Here is a 12,876-nt window from a genome sequence, read left to right on the forward strand (position 1 = left end):
CCATAAACATGTTGTGACGTCACTACAAGATTAATTAATATAGAATTGCTTTAATAGTTCTATTTTGCTTTATATAATTCTTAATAATACTTGTGTAATATTAATGTTTTCCAAATAGAATAATAACAATATATTTTGTGTAATAAATTACCGGAAACTAATATCGCAAAATATTATTATTGGTTCGTTTTGTTGTCAACATTGTAAACGGTACCTGAGCCGTGTAAAAGTAGAAGCATTACCTTCTCAAGCATTAATTCTGTATCAAGTAGTTGTAGGGAAAAACTCTGCTCGATTATATGTCAAATGTAAAAAGTGGAAAATAGTCTTATTCAAAGTCCTATCCCCACGTTCTTCAAGACTTGTTATATAAAGATGTTTCATGTTTATCACACAAACATTTTTTTCCAGTTGTGGGCCTTTGACGCAGAAAACAGGGTCGCTGCCGACTGCGCCAACCGGCTGTCCCAATGCTATCCGTCTTTCTGTCTGTATATCACAGATAGTAGTAGTTTAGTATTACTAGAGCTTTTGTCGACGGTGCTGCTCGTTCGGTAAAGCGTAAATAATTAAACTTTTGATAACTATAAATTCATATTTGCCAGATATTTATGTTGATGATATTGAGTTGGTGGGTATTTTGATATAAATACGACTACATTATCGATGCACGGCAGTCCTACATGGACTCGAGCGATGCAAAGATGCCTCCCGATGTTTTAGTCGTTTTTCATATGCGTAATTCTGCCGCCTGTATGTCTTGCGGAACACACTGAAGGGTGTGGTTGCCAGTGTTTTTACAGCCACCTGAATTGTAAGAAAATTAAGCTTAATTTTCTACACTCCGCGAAAAGCAGGAGAACCTGTGTGGTGTAATTTATAATTTCTTTAATCCTTATACTCCACACCATACAGATCTTCGGCAATGTATCCTCTGCAATGTTCCGAACATTATGGTATAAAGTGACTAGCCGCCTGTTCGAGAAGCACTAAGTCAAAGTCAAAAATATCTTTATTCAAGTAGGCCCATAGGTGGCACTTTTGATGCGTACATTACATGAGAATGACACGGTAGTAAGATGATGGCGGTAACCATATTCGTAAACATAAAACTAAAGCTACGAGGGTTCCAAACGCGTCCTGGTCAAAGAAGAAGCCCACAACAAACTTAGCCGGGTGTTTTTTTTTGTTATCACCATCTTACATTGTCATTTAAAATTATTAGAAGAGCAACCTGGTTAGAGCAATAATTCACACCCAAGCTTTCTATCGATTACGTAGTCCTTTATACTATAATAGAATTTTCTATAAGCTTACGTTTTATACAAATTTGAAATTTTTAAGAGACACCTCCTACTACTAAAGTGGAGTGGGTTTCGATGCTTCAGTATTAGTCTTGTACACGGTTTCTAGATGTTCTTAATTCTGTGTAAAGGCCATGTTACAATTAGATAAAGAGAGCAGGTGTTACCCATCGCCCTATTGATACAGCCATAGACATTAAACAGCTGTAACGGACTCAGCAGGTGATAACAGACCTACTTAAACTTCTCTACATACTTTAAACCAGAGATTCCCAAACTTGTTATTCTCGTAGACAACGTTATAAATGTGGTGGCCCCTACATACTACATACATGCCCCCTTCATGCTAGGTATATTTCTCCCGTTTTCCCAAATACTAAACTCTGACGCAAGAAGTCAAAAGTCAAAAATATCTTTATTCAAGTAAGTGTTTACTTATGACAACCCTTTTGAAGATAAAAAACCGACACGCGCATAGTACGTAGCTACGCGTCGCGTACCTAATAAAATGACCGGAGTCTTGATTTTAATTTTGCATGTTATGTTAGGATTGTATCTAATTTCTTTGAGTTAAAAAACTATGGCAGTGGTTAACTCAAAAACAATAGTGTTTCAGTTTCTTAGATAAGTTTCAGAGACAGTACATAATGTATTTCTTTTTATGTGGTGGTGGTTCTATTGTATCGTTTGATAATTTTATATATATTATTTTACTTTATTTTTCCGTATACTCCCTCTCCTTGTCAAGTTCACTTCGCTTCTTTTTAAACTTTTCCCGGCAAAGCCGTGACGCCAATCAAGGCTATACCTGAAAATCAGCGCAGCAGCGTCAAATACTGCAGCAGCATGCTCTGGTAGCAGCCTTTTCAGCTGAAGCACCTTTCGATAAGGCATTTAGTTTATAAAATAGTGTATAATTATTTTTAATGTAATTACTAATTAGTTTTCATTAGTTTACTTATGTGTGGAAGCTGAATAAAGTTTATTATTATTATTATTATTATTTCTAAAAACTATGAAGTATAATTTTTTGTTTTCATTTACACGTAGTGTATACGAAAGCGATGATGGATAAAAAATGCTAAAAATCTGAAAATTAGAAGCTTCAGAATGCTTTTATTGAAGTTTAAATATAGATATAATACAGCCTGTAAAAAATCACCAAAGAATTGATTCAATATTTTTTTAATCTGCGGGTTATATACCCAATATTAAAAAAAACTAACTTTTTTTTCTTAGCACAACCGTTCTTTTATCTTGCATCTAGTTTTGATAAAGCGGATACATTGTCCTAATAATAACTTGTGAACCATCATTTTTATTTCACGTCAACGTAGACCCCGTTAAGGCTCTCACGGTCCCGTAGGTGTCCACGTGGAACACTTTGGGAAGAACTGCTTCGAACAATTGCGGTTAATCCCCGATCACCTGTCCAGTAATGGCCCAACAATAATAGCCTCTAATCCCACACATTATTTTCTGGGACAATTTCATATACGGTAGGTACCTGCCCGCAAAGCCGCATAGTAGCAGCGTGGTGAGTATAGCCTCTATCCTTCTCATTGCACATGCCTCTAGAATGTTCATAAAAGCGTGTGAAGTCCACCAATCCGCACTATGCCAGCGTGGTGGACTACAGTCTTAACCCTTCTCTTTCTGGGAAAACTTTGCCCTGTAGTTGGCCGGAAATAAGTTGAATGATAAACGTCTTGCAAACTTTTATAATATCTCTGGACCTTGTGGTATCTCAAAGATAACCGCTGTTTTTGTTTGTTTGAAGACTTTATTGCACACACACATTTTATGCAAATTAAACACAAATACAGAAGAAACTTAGAAAATAAAATAGAGCGTGCAAAGGCGGTCTTATCACTAAAGCGATCTCTTCCAGACAACCTTTGACGTTAGGAAAACGAAGGAACGGGTTGTACGGGTTTAGGGTGTTTAGGCTTTTTAGGGTGTCTGAACCTGTCGTTTGAATAAACCCTAGAGCGAGAGAAGCCATGGTTTTTATTTGTATAGCTTAAAATTTTAACTAAATTCCCTAGTAAGTACTTTACATCTTATCCAGGTACACCTATTTTTTTTGAATGTAAAATACATAGGTATTACCTTGGTATTTTTTTATATTTTAAACTATCAAGGTTAAATCACATCCTCATCATTAAAGTCCCACTGCTGGGCATATTTCATTGCAGAGAGATTTAGAACTTAGTCCCACAAAGCTGCAGCAATGCTGGTCGGTGGGCTTTAACTATTCAGTTTAGTTTATACTACTGACAAAAACCGTGATTGATGGCTTAACGTGCTCTCCAGAGCTCGCGCACGGGGTTGTCCAACGCCACTTTCCGAACACGCAACTAACATGGTGAAGGTCGACTCTACATGTTGATAAATATTTAATATTATTTTAAGCTAGTTATCTATATTGCGCTAACAGAAAGCCATACCTTTTGGGTTTCCATTTCTTCATCAGAACTCCAAACATGCTGGCGATATTACAAAACCGAGATCCCAAAACAAACCACTTCACATTAACACCCACTCAAAACGCAATATCTAGTTTACTAACACCAAATACCTAAACATCTATGTCATTGACTCCTAAAGAAACAGATCACAACAAATAATTGCACCTTTATCTTATCTACTATATTAAACTATTATCATTTTCGCACTTTAGGTCACGCGAAAATATCCCAGTGACCTAGACAAAACCTCCCTATATCGATGTTATTATAATCGATAACATTGTAAGACTGAAACCTATGTTTATCTCCGATGAAGCCTTAAACTTCACCCACAGAATAATCACCTCAAACTAATCATTCAATAAACATTAATTAATTTGTTATCGATCAATTGTTCGTAATCGATTTACAAATGCATTTTAATCGTTTGATTGTACACGTACGCCTTACTCCAGCGTCGCGGGTGGACTGAATCTGGTATCTAATCGAGTTGTATACTTAATCGACTGTTTTCCTAGAGTTTTACATGCAATCTGTCGATCTGTTGGTCGATCAGTTGGGCGTTGGTCTTCAGGTGTTCGGAAACGGATGAGGCAGCCGATCAGCTGTTGGTTTGGCGCCATTTTGGGGTAATCTTTAGCGCCATCTATTGATGACCTTGAATATTTACGAAAAACTAAAAATCGTCGCTTAGCGAACATCGCGCAAGGCATTAATTTGCGTACTTTTCAGGTCGTAAGTATAACTTAGAATGAAGACTCTCTTGCCATTATTCATGAGCTTATTACTTGATATTTTATGTTAATGAAGTTGTAGAGGGTACGCTTTTTGTGCCCATAGAAAACTTGCAATTTATACGCTACAGAAATTTCTTATTCAGTTAACTGAAAGAATCGTAAACAACCAGTTTAATAAGATTTTTTAATTATAAATGATAACTTAATTTTACTTATGTGGGTTCGGCTCAGTGTCTGGGTGTTTACATGTATATCATAAGTTTTTATGTATATATAGTAATCTTAGTATCCATAACACGAGCTACGCTTACTTTGGAGCTGGTGGCGATGGGTGTATTGTCGTAGTATATTTATTATTTATTATTATAGGTCGCAAACAATTAATTTTAATGCATTTTTTTTGCAACACGTTCTGACTTTTGGATAAGTATTTTAATGTAACTCTCTGTACTACACAGATAAAAACGGATTAAAGACTAGTTTATTCTGACCAAAGGCGTTGTGAAGGTTGATTTTGTCTTGGGAGTTACTAACTTTGATATACCTATTAGTAAAAACTAATTTTAACATACATTACTCCGAGGCTACTATGAATTTGATGGATTTCTTAATGCCACCCTTGTCAACAGTTTCATTCATCTCTTACAAGATAGAATAACTAATGTTGAGTAATACATTTTTGATTTTGGAAAAAAGCAACTGCTGAGTTTTTTGTCGGCTTCTTCTCTTAACAATATGCTTTGCATCTGTTGGTAGAGTTAAGAGTAGTCTACAAACAGACAGACTTGACGTTTCGCAAGATTGCCTTCCTAAAAAAATTAATTCAGAATTTTTTTAATTCGATTAGTGAAACTAACTGCCTCATCGCATGTTCTACTACTGATCAAGAGATCAGGTTAGTCCCGGGTCACCCTAAGCATTGCCAGGGATTGTAAGATGTGATTTTTTTTGTTCACAAAACACACATCGCCAACTAGAAAGCGTAGCTTGTGTTAAGGGTACTATGATCTCTGATAAATATTTTTATGAATGATATAATAAACACCCAGAAACTCAAAAACATTCATGTTCATCAAAAAAACAATTTTCACTTGTGGGAATAAAACCCACAGCCTGCGACTCTGAGAGCAAGGCTGTGGGTCTGCCTAGTGCACCAACCGGACGCCAAATCTATATGTTTATAAAAATAGAAGGCATAAAGGTGCTGAATCATCGTTAGAATTTTATAACTATGCAGCGTTATTTCATGCTAAAATCATATGAAAAGTTCTGTCAATTTAAGTTTTAACACTACTATCACGCAATTACAACGGACATATTGGTATGTAGCGTCACTCAATGTATCGTCTGTCATCCGACAGTAGTATTTTTGACAGTCGTGGGTTGGACTGGCTTCTGTCGAAAGACAGTCTGTCATCTGTCGTCAGTCAGTTTGTCGTCTGGAAGCAGTCAATCTGTGTTCTGCCGTCAGTAATTCTATTATTTGTCGTAAGTCAGTGTGACTTTCGTATGTCCTTAGTCTGTTGTCACTCAGTCTGTGGTCAGCCGTCAGTTAGTCTGGCATCAGTCGTCAGATAATTCGTGGTCTATCGTCAGTCAGTATGTAGTCTGTCATCGCCCATTCTGCCTTTTGTCGTCAGACAGTCTTCTATCTTCAGTAAGTCTGGCCAAACTAAGTTACGCTATAATAATGTATGACGAGAGGAACAACCTCTTTAAAAGTACTAAAAAAAGTTTCAGACAGCGAATTATGTCTCTTTTTTAAAATTGATGCATACGCTGAAATCGGGGTTGTCCGCTAATAGTTAATATTTTTAATGATTTTGATTAATTTTAACATACATATATATATAGTCTGTTGGGAGTCGAGGACAAACGGCCTTTTATGGCCGTTTTGCTATTTGCACGACACGTGCCAGTACTTCACCAGACGACCTTCGTCACAAAAAGCTGAGCTACAACTAAGTTTCCTGCGGGATTTTTAAAAAACCGATAACAGTTGTCACATATATGTAAAATCCTATCACAGTCGGGTAGTTAAATATTAAAATTCCATCATAGTTATTTAACGATGCGCACCCGGTGGTTACGTGCGTAAATATGTCAACGTCCAGTTAAATAGATTTTGTTTAACTGAAAGTCGGATTTTTATACGGATATCGTTATCAGTAATCGAATAACCCCGGAATCCATTTCCAACATTACTGTTAGGTTCGGTTAAATACGGATTTTAAATCACCGTCATCCCACATAAATTGATTGGACCGACAAAAAAGACATCGACGTTGATGACGGGGCAGTCGGGTAGTGGATGGGAAGGTGGAAAGACGAATACATAAAGTGTGTAATATTAAGAAGAAAAAGGAAAAATTATGATTAAAATACTAAAAGAAGAAAGTTGTGTTTATTTTCACTGACCCTTCATTACATTGATGTGTCTTGTTATTTTGTTTTACCTTTATGGCTTCTTAGAATGTTAAATAGTATTATATTTCTTACACCAATTTATTAAGTAGTAGAGCTTTTTGTCACAGAGCTAGTCCGAGGGAAGTACCACTGCCATCCTTATTTCTGCAGCAATGCTGTCGCCAAACAGTATTACCGTATTCCGGTCCGAAAGGCGGGATTGCCAGTATAATTACAACACCTACATACTTTTAACACCTACGCCTTAGTTTGATGGACTCAGAGCAGCACTTTGCAAAACTGACCACAGACTCACCAACGATCGACGACAGACGTCAGACGCCTGTCTGCAAAGAAAGACAGACGAAATACTTTAACCGTTTACGAACCGCACGCATCGAAAGTTAACATTTTTATTGACGCTCCTGCTGTCTGTCTGAATGACCACAGACGAAAGACTGTATGATGACAGACGACATACTGACTGACGATAGACGACGGATTGTCTGGCGACTGATGCCAGACTAACCGATGACTGACCACAGATTGAATGACAACAGACTGCAGACAAACTAACGACAGACGAAAGACTGTCTCACGATAGATGCCAGACTGACTTACGACAAATGACAGACTTTCTGACGATGTTAGACGACATACTGACTGACGATATACGATGGTACATATATATATATATATATATATTTATTAGCTGTTGCCCACGTTCTCCGTCCGCGTCTATTACAAATCCTGTATCTCTCTAAACTCTCCGATCTTTGAAATAACTCTATGTCAAAAATCTAGTTAATTGATAGCTTGTTATCTAACTAACTCACTTATACCGCCATCTGTTAGAATCTTATAAAACTAACAGATAATTATAACTCTTTGCAAGATAATAAACAAATAATTCGTAATAAAATAATATAGTAATTATATATTGAGATATAAACTAACTAATATCTTAAGTTGAAACCAAAGACACAAAAAAAATATAATCGGTTCAGTAGTTTCGGAGCTCATCCCGGACGAAAATCGTGACACTAGAATTATATATAATAGATATTTATATACGTTAAGCAAACCTTTAAAATATCGGAGTATTTTTTAGATGTATTTATTAAACAATAGCTATACCAAAAATAAATGTAACTTATAATAAATATCATTCAACGAATTATAATAAAATTTTCATTATTAAAATTCCCCGGGCCACATAATTGCCTAGGTGCTGAATTAATTAGCGATAAAATTTAAATGTACGCAGCTGTCCCTAGTAGCAAGTCATTGGCACTAGAGCATGGGATATTGTCTCACAGTTATCGCTCTAGTTATTTTTGTTTCTAGTGTATACCTTGCATACAAAGACTGAACTGACTGACTGAAGGAAAGTAGGCCTTATTTAATATGTTTTCAATGTTAATAATAGACTATTTGGACGTATAAAAATAAAGCTTGTGGAGATGTAATCGTTCAAGACTATTATTTTTCATTATTTCATTTCACAAAATGAGGAAATAAAGTATAAATTTCCAATAAAAATCCAATGCCAATGTCACGTGAACAGGAACGATATAGATTTTTTGAATCTCTATTTACGGTTTTGTGACGTCACTATACTGTGAACGTGCTATTGATATTGTTAGAAAGTACTTCATTACTAGGGAAGATCGTATCGTACTTGAAACATTTTTAGATCATTCCTCATCGGGTCTCTTCCCACAATGATTAGGGGTTAAGGCCGTAGTCCGACACGCTGGCCTAGTGCGGGTTGGTGGACATTCCTTATACATTCAAAAATAGTTTTTAAGTCAAAAAAAATGACTTGTGACGCTATTGCAGTAACTTATCCCAAACCAGCGTTTTTGAAAAACTGAAAATCGTGCCGCAATAAATTTTATTGTTAGCTTTGAATAGCATTATGGCTCATTTTTCCTTATCGTAAACTCCTTAACGACACGGCTGCTTGGAAGCAGCCCCCTCCGCTCTAATCTCTCACAAAACAGAAAACCTCTTAAGATTGTTAAACAATAAAATGATGTTCGGAAAGAGCAATCTGCTGACTTTCTTACCGGCTTTTCTCGATAGAATCTGCCTTCCGAACCGATGGTAGACTCACTGCAAACATTCTGACTTGACGTTTCAAAGACTTATAAACTAGGCCTACTTAAGATAAGTGAATTTTGAATTTATGAATTTTGAGACGATATAAAAAATTACCGACTTAAACCGACTTAGACTTAAAAACCGTCGCATATAAACAGAACAACACTGCAGCAAGTTGGACCGCCATGTTTCTTCCTGCCGCCAACGGCATTGTTGTGCTCTTCTATTGTCGGGCCCAGCAAATTACTCTGCTGATTAGAAGTGGGAAACTGCTTCGAAAGGGGCATGTCCTGTAAAGTGCTGGCCCTGTGCCCATCAATCTGAGGCACAGGTGTAAAGCCTCATGTGCCTATAATAATATCAGCAACCACGTCCATCAGAACACAATAATGCTGCTAACCAGCAGAAATAATCCTGGCGGTCGAGCTACCCCGGACGAGCTTTGTCACAAAACCTCTATGAATGACGACTGACGAGAACTGTCTCACGACAGATGCCAGACTGACTTACGACAAATGACAGTCTTTCTGACGATGTTAGACGACATACTGACTGACGATATACGATGGACTTCTGTTGACATGTATATATATATATTTATATATATACATGTACATATATATATATATACGAGTATATATATTAGCTGTTTCCCACGTTCTCCGTCCGTTAGTAACCACATCCATCAGACTGGAACACAATAATGCTGCTAACCAGCAGAAATAAGCCTGGCGATTGAGGTACCCCGGACAAGCTTTGTCACAAAACCTCTATGAATGACGACTGACGAAAACTGTCTGATGATAGACGACATACTGACTGACGGTACACGACGGATTGTCTGACGACTGATGCCAGACTAACCGATTACTGACCACAGACTGAATGACAACAGACTGCAGACAAACTAACGACAGACGAAAGACTGTCTCACGACAGATGCCAGACTGACTTACGCCAAACCTCAAACTCTCTGACCATACAATTCAGACTGTCTGACGTCTACTAATATCAAAACTAAAACCAAAACGTAAATGGTCCAAGAGTAAACGACCTCTGTATTGAAACAATCTAAATTCTAAAATGCATCTGTGCCAACAAAAGATACCAGCTATTGTTCCCAGTGGATCGCATTATTTTCCGTGGGCGTTTGTTCTCGCATAGCCGTGCTGATCTATCAACTCGATACGGCATCTGTGTAAACCATACAACATGGCGTGTAGATAGGAAATATTTGGAAATATTTTATTGTTTCATACTTTTTAAATATTTGCCTAGATTGCACGCGACTTTTTATGTATAAAACGTAAGCTTACAGAAAAATCCTATTATAATATTAAGGATTACTTAAACGATAAAAGGGGTGTGAATTGCTCTATAAATATAGCTGAATATAAATTTACTGTGAGATGGTGATGGTGACCATCTGCTTGGTACGTCAATTATTACTTAAAAAAGTTAACTCCTCTCCCACAACGTAACTTTAACTCTCTGTACAGCAAATATACTTTAACTAGGCGAAGTTTTATCTACACAAGGATGCCATGATCGATGATGAAAAAATCAGCCAAGTTGGAGTCGGAGTCGCACGAAGGGTTCCGTACCATTATCGAATTTACGTGTATATTCGTAGAAAAACTTTTCTTGTTATCTATCTATCTTTCTTCTATCTATATATATAAAAGAGAAAGTGTGTGGATATGTTCCGTATAGGCTCCGAAACGGCTGGACCGATTTCAATGAAACTTTCAGGGAATCTCCGGATTGACCTGGCGAGTAATCTTGTAAAGTTTGGTGACGATCGGAGCACTCCTATTTTTGAACTGTCAAACTGTCAAATACAGCTTTTATTTACTATGATGATATTCTATTGTTGGGTGTACATGGGTGTAGATAATGATCTTCACCCGCTCGAGAAGAGATTTAATATATTATGAGACTTAAATTAAAAATTTAATGATGTAAGTTTATAGTTTAAATAAAATAAAGCAAAATATAGCCCGGCGAAGCGGGCTGGGTACGCTAGTAAGAATATAAGCATAATGAACAATTCATAAAATTATGATTTCAAGAGTATTTTTTTCTTTACCGAGGTCAAAAGATTGATTAGACTTTTCTCGTAAAAAAATAATTTGCTCTTACTGCAAAATAAAAGAGAAATAAAAATAAAAAAATAAATTTACTATAAAAATATAATGCATCGGCCGGGAATCGAACCCGGGCCGCCCGCGTGGCAGGCGAGCATTCTACCACTGAACCACCGATGCTTATGGTTACTTAAGCAAAAATATAGATACGTATACCCAAAATAACAATGATAAGGTACTTCTAAAATAGAGAAAGTAGAAAAACATAATATTCAAGATATAATAAGTTGAACACGTCATGCATTCTATTACGATATTTCTGGCGTAGCGTGCTGTATTGGATAGAAGCAGGCGTTACTTTCCGGAAATCCATATGTCAACTTAACAATTATTCATTTTAAAGTAAACATCTCCTGAAGATGCTCCGGTTTCGGAGCGAAACGTGCGTAGAGGGTACATTGCCGAAGATCTGTGTGTGAGTATAAGGATTGAAGAAATTTTAAATTACACCATACAGACTCTCCTGCTGTTCGTGCATAATAATGTATGTGCTGTGGTTTTATAAGTATGTGGAAGGTCTCAGGTTCCGTAAGCTTAAAAAGGTGCAATCGGGATTTAAGTGATTTTTATTTCACAGAACATATATTTCCAGATATCGGATTTTCAGATCCGGCTTACGGATCATTGGCAACACGCAGTATTCGAAAAGTGCGTGATATTATTTCTTTAATTAAAAAAAAGTAGTAAAACGAGTAGTCTGTAAAATATAATTCTTGTAAGAACTTTAATATGGAAATTCGTTTCCCACCCTCACTGTTAAGGGTCGCCCATTAACCTTGACCTTGGCTCAGCTTGGCAATGTAAAGGGTTGTCCTTGATAACGTTGTTAGATAGGGACAAGTGAACGACAAAGCGAGGGGCTTTCGATTGACAGATATTGCTATTAGTAATCTACTCTTTCGAGTTTATTTAGTTATTTTATGAATAAAAACACCAACTGAAAAAAATATAAATTACTAGCTATTGCCCGCGACTTCTTCGTAGTTTATTTTTTGATTTTAAGTATTCAGTATCGCTAAGGAGTTTTGTCCTCTATCTCCAACCACAGTTTGGACAAATTTAAATACCTATTATAACCTTTATAACACAAAAATATTTTTTTAAAACGGTTATAATTTGTCAGCGTTATGGTGTAAAATCGTCAAACACTCATTCCCCTCTCCCACAGGAACCGAGCTTAATGTCTGGATAAAAAGTATTCTATATTACTCCTAACACTTCCAAGAGTATGTGTGCAAAGTTTCATGAGGATCGGTTATGTAGTTTTTGCGTGAAAGAGTAACAAACAAACTTACATTGTCATTTATAATATTAGTAGGGATTTAAAAATACACCAATACAAACCAAAAATATTAAACAGTTAAAAAAACAGAAATAAATGGTAACTACCACTAACTAGTAGTTAAAGCTTGCAGTAGTAGTTGAGCTTATTGTGACAGAGCTCGTCCGGGGAAGTTTTACCGCTTTGCTTATTTCTTGACGGCCTATTGGGCAGCGACCTTGCTTTCTGGCCGTAGGTTCGATTCCCACAACTGGAATATATTTGTGTGATGAACACGTATGATTTTCAGTGCCTTGGTGTTTATATGCATATTATAAGTATTTATGCATATTATTCAAAAAATATTCATCAGTCATCTCGGTACCTATAACACAAGCTACGCATACTTATGGGCATCAAGCGGGTTTTTTCTTAATCGATTGA

The 12,876-nt window shown here is 36.6% G+C and overlaps 1 non-coding gene across 1 annotated transcript; it reads right to left on the minus strand.

The window, feature by feature from the left end:
* Positions 1 to 11,220: 11,220 nt before the first annotated feature.
* On the minus strand, positions 11,221 to 11,291 carry Trnag-gcc. Its single transcript has one exon. It is a non-coding gene; the product is annotated as a tRNA-Gly (tRNA).
* Positions 11,292 to 12,876: the final 1,585 nt, after the last annotated feature.

Source organism: Pararge aegeria, chromosome 6 (genome assembly GCF_905163445.1).
Source record: "Pararge aegeria chromosome 6, ilParAegt1.1, whole genome shotgun sequence".
Lineage (NCBI taxonomy): Eukaryota > Metazoa > Arthropoda > Insecta > Lepidoptera > Nymphalidae > Pararge > Pararge aegeria.